The sequence below is a fragment of the Homalodisca vitripennis genome, chromosome 1, assembly GCF_021130785.1.
Source record: "Homalodisca vitripennis isolate AUS2020 chromosome 1, UT_GWSS_2.1, whole genome shotgun sequence".
Lineage (NCBI taxonomy): Eukaryota > Metazoa > Arthropoda > Insecta > Hemiptera > Cicadellidae > Homalodisca > Homalodisca vitripennis.
Window position 1 is genome coordinate 89,926,975 of NC_060207.1, and position 7,521 is coordinate 89,934,495.

General features: G+C 38.6%; 1 pseudogene; it reads left to right on the forward strand.

Moving 5' to 3' along the window:
• Window positions 1-5,965, forward strand: part of LOC124369585 — a 31,367-nt pseudogene extending 25,402 nt beyond the window's left edge.
• The last annotated feature ends 1,556 nt before the right edge of the window (window positions 5,966-7,521 follow it).

Consider the following 7,521-nt stretch of genomic DNA (forward strand, 5'->3'; position numbering starts at 1 on the left):
TATGTTACTATAATTTAATATATGCCGAAACAATACCAATATAGACTATAAGTTCAACAGTGTAATTAGATGTGAAATGCATCAATTTAAGTAGTGGTCCACCTACGTTTTTAATTATAATAATAACTTGCTTCCAAAACAGCAGTACTGTGGAGGCATATAGAGGAAGTATTGCCTTTGAACATATTACTAATGCATAGTCAATATAGAAATAAAAGATTGTTATTTTAAGTTAAAGTCAAATTGTGTACATGAACCAGTAATTGTTCAATCTAAAAATAAAACAAACAGAAAGCAATGGCATGTTGGCATGTAGGCCGTGTTTGTTCACTATAGAAAATTCAAAAAAAAATTAAACTGCAGGGAACTCCGAGGTTAATGAAGTGGCCGATGGCTAACAAGGCAAGTAATTTAATTTTTTTGCTTTGTAAAAGAATAAAATAAGAATAAATGTATATGTTATAGTGTTATATTTATTGACTAATCTACAAATGGTATTAACCTTTATTACATGACCAATGTAAATATCCCACATGCAAATCAGATGTAAAATCAACAATAAACAACTTCAGACCCATCTCATTGCTCGTTGCTTTAATGGTAATGTCCAATTTATGACTTATCCAGCCGGCTGCAGTATTCTCTCAAGTAACAAATTTTGACTTGGACATAATAAAACTACAATAAATGTTATCTTTAACACATTAACATCTACCTCTACTGAGATTGATTCTATAGGTTTTATAACTTAAACTTCCTTGACTTTGCTAAAGTTCTTGCGTTCATTGGGGAGGGAAAATTAGGCTACTTTCAAATCTAGATCATGCTGAAGTGTGTATGAAACGCTTAATTTCTTTATTGACTATTACACTGATGGCAACGGTTTGCTTCAATTAATACTATTCAATATTAATTTTATAAATGTTGACTGTTAAATGAGTAAGTCAAGGAAGTACTGATTGATGTTCCTTTTCTGTATCGACAACATCATCACTGAAATTGTCATAATTAATAAGTTGTTTGTATTGTCTTACTTCTTTGCTGTAAAATCATCTGGTCTTGTGGTGGCTAAAACACTGTGAAGGTAACATTCTTACTAACAAGTTACAAAACTATTCAGTAAACATAATTAGACATCTCATGTTCAAATTTATTAAAAATAATAGTAAGAATTATGCTTATAAACGGCTCAGCATGCTTTTGAGTCATGAACACTGCGGTGCAGTTTATTTAAGTGCATGCAGTTGGCTCTACACGCAATTTCAAGGAAATCAACATTTTAAAGTACGTGGAAACAACATGAACCTGTTTAAGTTCCACGCCTCAATTTTGTTGGTATAAAATTAATATTTTTAACTGCATTGGCCGTATGCATTCTGCTTTGAAAAGCTTAGTAAAACTAACAATTGCTTAGGACGCAATTTTCTGCTGAAAAAGGGACGTTTCATTTTAAATTATACTTCAATCACTCCCACTTATGTGATGGTTACTGAAAGAGAGTGAAACAGTTTTTACATAAATGAATTTCTCTGCAATATTTAGTGACTTTTTTCCAGTATCAGCAGATGTTTAGATTCTGTCACATTCAGATCATTCAGAAAAAAATTATTACTGTTCCATTGTGATTCAAAAATATTTCGAGAAACTTTTATACGTTTTTTAACCTTCCTGAAACTTCAAACATTTTTCAGATTAGCCAAAATGGTCTAGCCATTCTTAAGATAGTTATTCAATTTGATTAGATAATATGGATGGAAAGTGTCAATTAAAGTGACATACGCAGTTTAAATTCAAAGAGGAAACTGTTTCTTAACTCTTCCTTACTATTCTTGTCTAATATTTAACCTCCAAATTCATTGAAAGCTACCTGAATTAAAGTTATGTACCAAAGCTCTTATTATCCTGCTTCTAGATATCTTATCCATATGTTAATAGTTTTTTTGTTAGTTATTTAGTTTTTAAACCATGTAGGCTAAAAACAAGTTAAAGTTCTTTTACAGAACAATAAACTCTATAATATTACATAGAAAAAGTTAGACATAAGGTTGGATTCAGAATAATTGGATATAGTTTTTTATAGCATTTAAAGTAATGTAACTTATAAAAATACCAACTTTTCTACATTGGTATTTGAGTACAAATAAATAGATGTACTGATAAAATCTAACGTATGTACAAATTCTCGAAGTCGTGTAAACAAAGACCAAACGGAAAGAACTAAGATTAGATAATGTATCCAAACTCTTACAGGCCTATACAACAAAACGAAAAACTACCACACAAATAAAATTCATTATGCCATAACATAACATATGGAGCTAAACCTACAAGTTTGAACAAAGAAGGGTCTACTGTCCATAGTTTAGGTAGTCGTCGTTAGTCAATGACAGACAAGGAAATTGACAAATTGAAATTCCACCAGCACAATCAGCGGTGAAATATCAGAGTTTTTTGTAAATGGACAAGGAAGTATGACGGAATAAAAGTTGAGGGAAACGCTGTGTAGCTCGATTTTAATCTCAGTTGAAAGTGAGCTGTTCCATTATTACCCGACCTCTTGGCAGGCGGCATTGTTTCTTTAGAGACGGCTGGCGAGGAGGTGGAGGTGGTCTTACTTACATTACACTGCTGACATTGACGTCGTTTCTTCACCTCCAGACTCTGATTTTTGTTAATAAAAATGCCACGATGCTGTTTGTCCTTTATTTGATGGAGCCCAATAGTTAATTGTTTTGTATGCTTTTATTTCCATTTTAGTAACATTATGAAGTTTTACTGATGTGGTTTTATTTTAAAATGTTTTAAATTGTTGAGAACTATTTAAATTGATTACATTTAACGAAAATACTAAAACTATCATGTCTTATCTTAATGTACTCTGATGGTTTCTGAATACGCTCTTGAGAAACTTCTGTTAGTGGCAGATTCATGGTAGGGGCATGGAGCCATGGCATCCTCCAAGATTAAGAAAATGTTTTACTAGAAAGAAAATAAATCTAGTATTTTAGGCATGTAAAACCGAAATCAAATTAGCCCAAAATGAAATAAACTTTGAGTATGAGTAATTTTTTTTTTAATTTTTACTCAACAATTTATATTTACTGTATAATCCCCCGTTAGACTAAAAACAATGGTAAACTAAACCAAGGTGGTCCCACCTGAAAATTAGTATTATGGGCCTAGACGTTAAATCAAGTAATTAACATCAGCAAAGATCAAGTGACATAGCCTGATTACGTACCGCCCCCGGTAAACTGGCTGGCCTAGTCCGAGTCTACCAAAATGAACACACGTCCCCCTCTCGCTCGAAGCCGTTGCTTATGATATGACGTAACCTAGTCCCGGGAGCGGTCTCTCTAAACGAGGTATTTCGAAACCTCCCCCACCGGTGGGCGGGGGTGGACCCCAGAACTCCTCACAGGTGTTGACTGGAAGTCTCTGGTTATCCCTGCATGTTTGCCAATCACTACTGATTATTTCCCCGATGAGGTCTGCCTCAAGACCGACTACGTGTTCTCTGACTACAATTTGTTGCCTGACGACGTGAATGCTGATTATGCTCAGCGGCGCGCTATCTACGCAAGCCACTCTCCACACCTGAGGTGTTTCGTGAACTGGTGTCCCAGCGTTTGGCGCAGGATTCCAGATAATAGATGATGGACTAGGAGTGGGTGGGACTAGGAGTGGGTGGTGGAGTAGGAGTTGGACAAGTGGAAGTGCTGTGGTGGGTCCACGCCCCGCTGACATTCAGCCGTCCACCGAGTACAGGCTGAGCATTGGTCGAGTCTTCCATCGCATCACACTGTGTGGCTCGGAAATTAGAGTCACACGATATCGTCCAAGACACCCATACCCACCTTTCAGCGTGCCTTATCGCTACCGCTTTCAAGCACCTGACCATGAGACATTTGAGACGTCCTGGGTAACATTCAATACTGAGAAGCTAGAGACCTGCAAATTGGAGTTATCTGGACCACACTACATCTGCACTAGAGGAGATTCAGACTTTGCACTTGTCGATTCACTGAAGTACTGGAGATTCCGAGTGTACATTCTCCCAGTAAAGTACGGTCAGCACTCGCAAGATTTTGGAAGGATCGGAGTACTGCGACCTTTACTACTCCCCCCTTACACAAGAGGAACAAGAACTTATCAGCGACAACTATTTGCGCTTCATAGAAACCTGGATCAACAAGATCCGTAGACCCTCTCAAAAAAAGCCTCGGGGGAAGCATGGCCGCAATGATTGTACCGTCAGTCCCCAGACCAGGTCCGGCTCCAAGGTGATGGATAGAGGAAGGGCATCTCCTGCCACCGACTCCACATCCCTTACTTCCAGCACAGCCGACTCGGAACATTCTGATTCTGTGGAAGACACATTGTCCGTACCTGGAGAGACTTTGCTACTGAAGGAGACAGCTACTCCTCAGGAGATAGTGGAGGCCATGAGACATCCAGTGTATGGTCTCAGTTTCCTGAGCCCCCATGCCAGTCTGCCTGGTCACGTGTTTGTCAGCTCAGACGCTGTCTCGTGGGCCAGAACACATGTTGAACACATCACCACAGCTACGAGGCTGCTGTGAAACTGATGGAGGATTTGCGTCAACAGAATTTGATAAGTCATGCTTCAGGAGATGCAAACCGACCCTTTTTTTGTTGGATTCCATCTTTACCACATTGTCAACTACGACCCTAACAAAGATGAACAAAACCACTGAAAGATTTGCAGAGTTTTGAGAGTGAGTGGTTGGAAGTAGAGATGAAACCTCCGACAGCTTCTCCTCCCACAGTACCTCTGTTCCTGAGTGATTCCCTGCCTACACAATGCCAAAGCTCAGCAGGCCCACACTACCGACACACCTCACCTGGAGATAGACGCACAGACCACAAGAGTGACCGTGTGGAATGGGGCCCACTGTCGCTACCAGTCTATCTACAGACCAGACCACGCATACGAACTTGTGGTGCAGTGGATGGCTGCTTCTGGAACCATCGTCAACGAGCTGATCAGTGGGTGGGCTCGGAAGGCTCAGTCGAGCGGATTACTGATGATCCCCATTCCTCCGGACCCGTTCGCTCTCCCGTGTTCTATCAAATCAGAGGTGGTCCGTGGAGATCCTCTACGGGGACCGATCTTTGTGCCTCTGGACACGGAGAGCCTTATGGGGACCAAAAGCTATTTGTTCGAAGAGTTCAGCCTGAAGAGTCTTGGGGCCAGCGGCTGATACTGTTCCAGGAAGCTATTGCTGTCAAGTTCGGCTTCATCGCATGCTCTGTAGAGAGTAGCAGCCAAGACCATCACCATCAGTATATCCATCTTACTGGTAATGTGTTCCTGATGATACCTGCTATGCCCTGTGATACCACACGGTCTAGCCTCAATGCCAGCTCAGCCCCGCGCAGCGTAAACCGCTACGCTACCCCACCTACAGTGACGTGAAGGCCAGTCCTCACCACGAATACATCACACGCTACAATACTGACGAGACCAAAGTGGGTTTTCTGTGGTCATGGAACCACATGATCAGTCGTCGCTGGAAGTGGACCTCTGCCCCAGCCAAGAGTGACGAAGCTTTCCAGAAAAAAACTTCTCAGCGACTTCCGCAACTTCTGCTCCAACTCCGACAACAGACTGAAGAACTTCTGGGACGCGCGTGCTGGGCAGTTCCTCGCTCCTAATCTTGCTATCAAGAGTTCCTCAGCTAACCAATCTTCACTGTGAGAAATGCTTAGTTGAGGCCTGAATAATATACTGATCTTATTAGCAAATTGTGTTATTGACAATAGACAAAAAACAACAATGGAAACTAATCAGCTAACGTTGCTAACTGTTTGGTAGTTTCAGAACATGAATATTATTCAGTATGGACTAGATCTTATTATACTTAATTTTTTGTCTTTTAATTTCTTTTTATGGTTTGGGTAGTTGTAAGAGTTTGCTTAGGTTAATGTTTTCTAGAAATGTTTTAATTGTTGTGGACATTATTATCAATTTCTCTTATTATCTTTCTTTTAGATTTATATTGTTTTAGAAATATTTTAGGGTGTTTTATGGTGTTTCTGAATATGTTTTAGGGGTGTTTTATGGTGTTTCTGAAAATGTTTTAGGGTATTTTATGTGTTTCTAGAAATGTTTAGGGTATTATTTTGCTGTTTTCTACTTATTATAATGGTGCATTGTATCCAGGGTTAAAAAAAGTGTTTAAAGCTGAAATTTAATTCAATATCAAAACATAAATAGTATGAAGTATTGTGCATTAAATTCTGTAAAGCACATTTGTGGTGGACTTCCTTTGTACCACGTGCTTCTCCCCAATGCCAGACACCTTTGAGAAGTGATAGTGGCGTCGCCAACTGTCCATCCACCCATGGACACCGAGCCGACCCCATACGATCGCCGATGGTGACAAGAGGAGAACCACGTCGGCGAGTCGGCATCAATCCTACTACGCATCTATATCGTTAATTGATTTTTCTCTCTTTAAATGTTTCATCTTTTATCAGAGCTTACATCTAGTGTTCTTAATGTTCCCACAATTTCTCATTTTCGATCATTAGGTTATGAATATAATTTGTTTATCACAGATAATATAAAGCTTTTTAATGGATAACTTGTGTGTCTATTAGTTCAAAAAAATAAAAGATTCTACTATTTTGAAATCTTTTAAAACTTGAATAATTAAAATAAGAAAATAAAATAGGGTATTGTAATCGCAGTGGATTTTATTTTTGCCAAGGTTTTTCGATAAAGCCGGCGTGTTACCAACAACTCCCAGACGTTAATTAAAAAAGGTTGCCGATAAAGCTTTGGTTTTTCTCTATTTCTTTTTTTTACTGTTATACATTTTATAAACTGACAATAGATGCTCAAAAATGTTGTTTACAGCCCATAAAACTGGCTATGAATTTCCTGAATGAAATAAACTGAGTTTGATGGCGGTTATAGTACCATTAACTTCAAATTATTATAACACCAGTCACAACAAGTTCTGCTATTTTATCATTGCCATCATGTTCCTTCAGACCAAAGAAACAGTGTTCCTTAACGCTAAGCCAAATCCCATGAAGTGAAATGCTCTATCATCAAACGTGGTATTGTTTATACAGAAATTAAATCTCTAGGTCAGTTTGGTTTTTTAAATATTATGTTGTGTAGACAGACAGACAGAAAGGAATTGAATTACTTCAGTCCCTCGAGTGAATGGCTCGCAAACGCTAAGCCAAATCCCACGAAGTGAAATGCTCTATCATCAAACGTGATATTGTTTATACAGAAATTAAATCTCTAGGTCAGTTTGGTTTTTTTAAATATTATGTTGTGTAGACAGACAGACAGAAAGGAATTGAATTACTTCAGTCCCTCGAGTGAATGGCTCGCAAACGCTAAGCCAAATCCCACGAAGTGAAATGCTCTATCATCAAACGTGATATGGTTTATACAGAAATTAAATCTCTAGGTCAGTTTGGTTTTTTAAATATTATGTTGTGTAGACAGACAGACAGAAAGGAATTGAATTACTT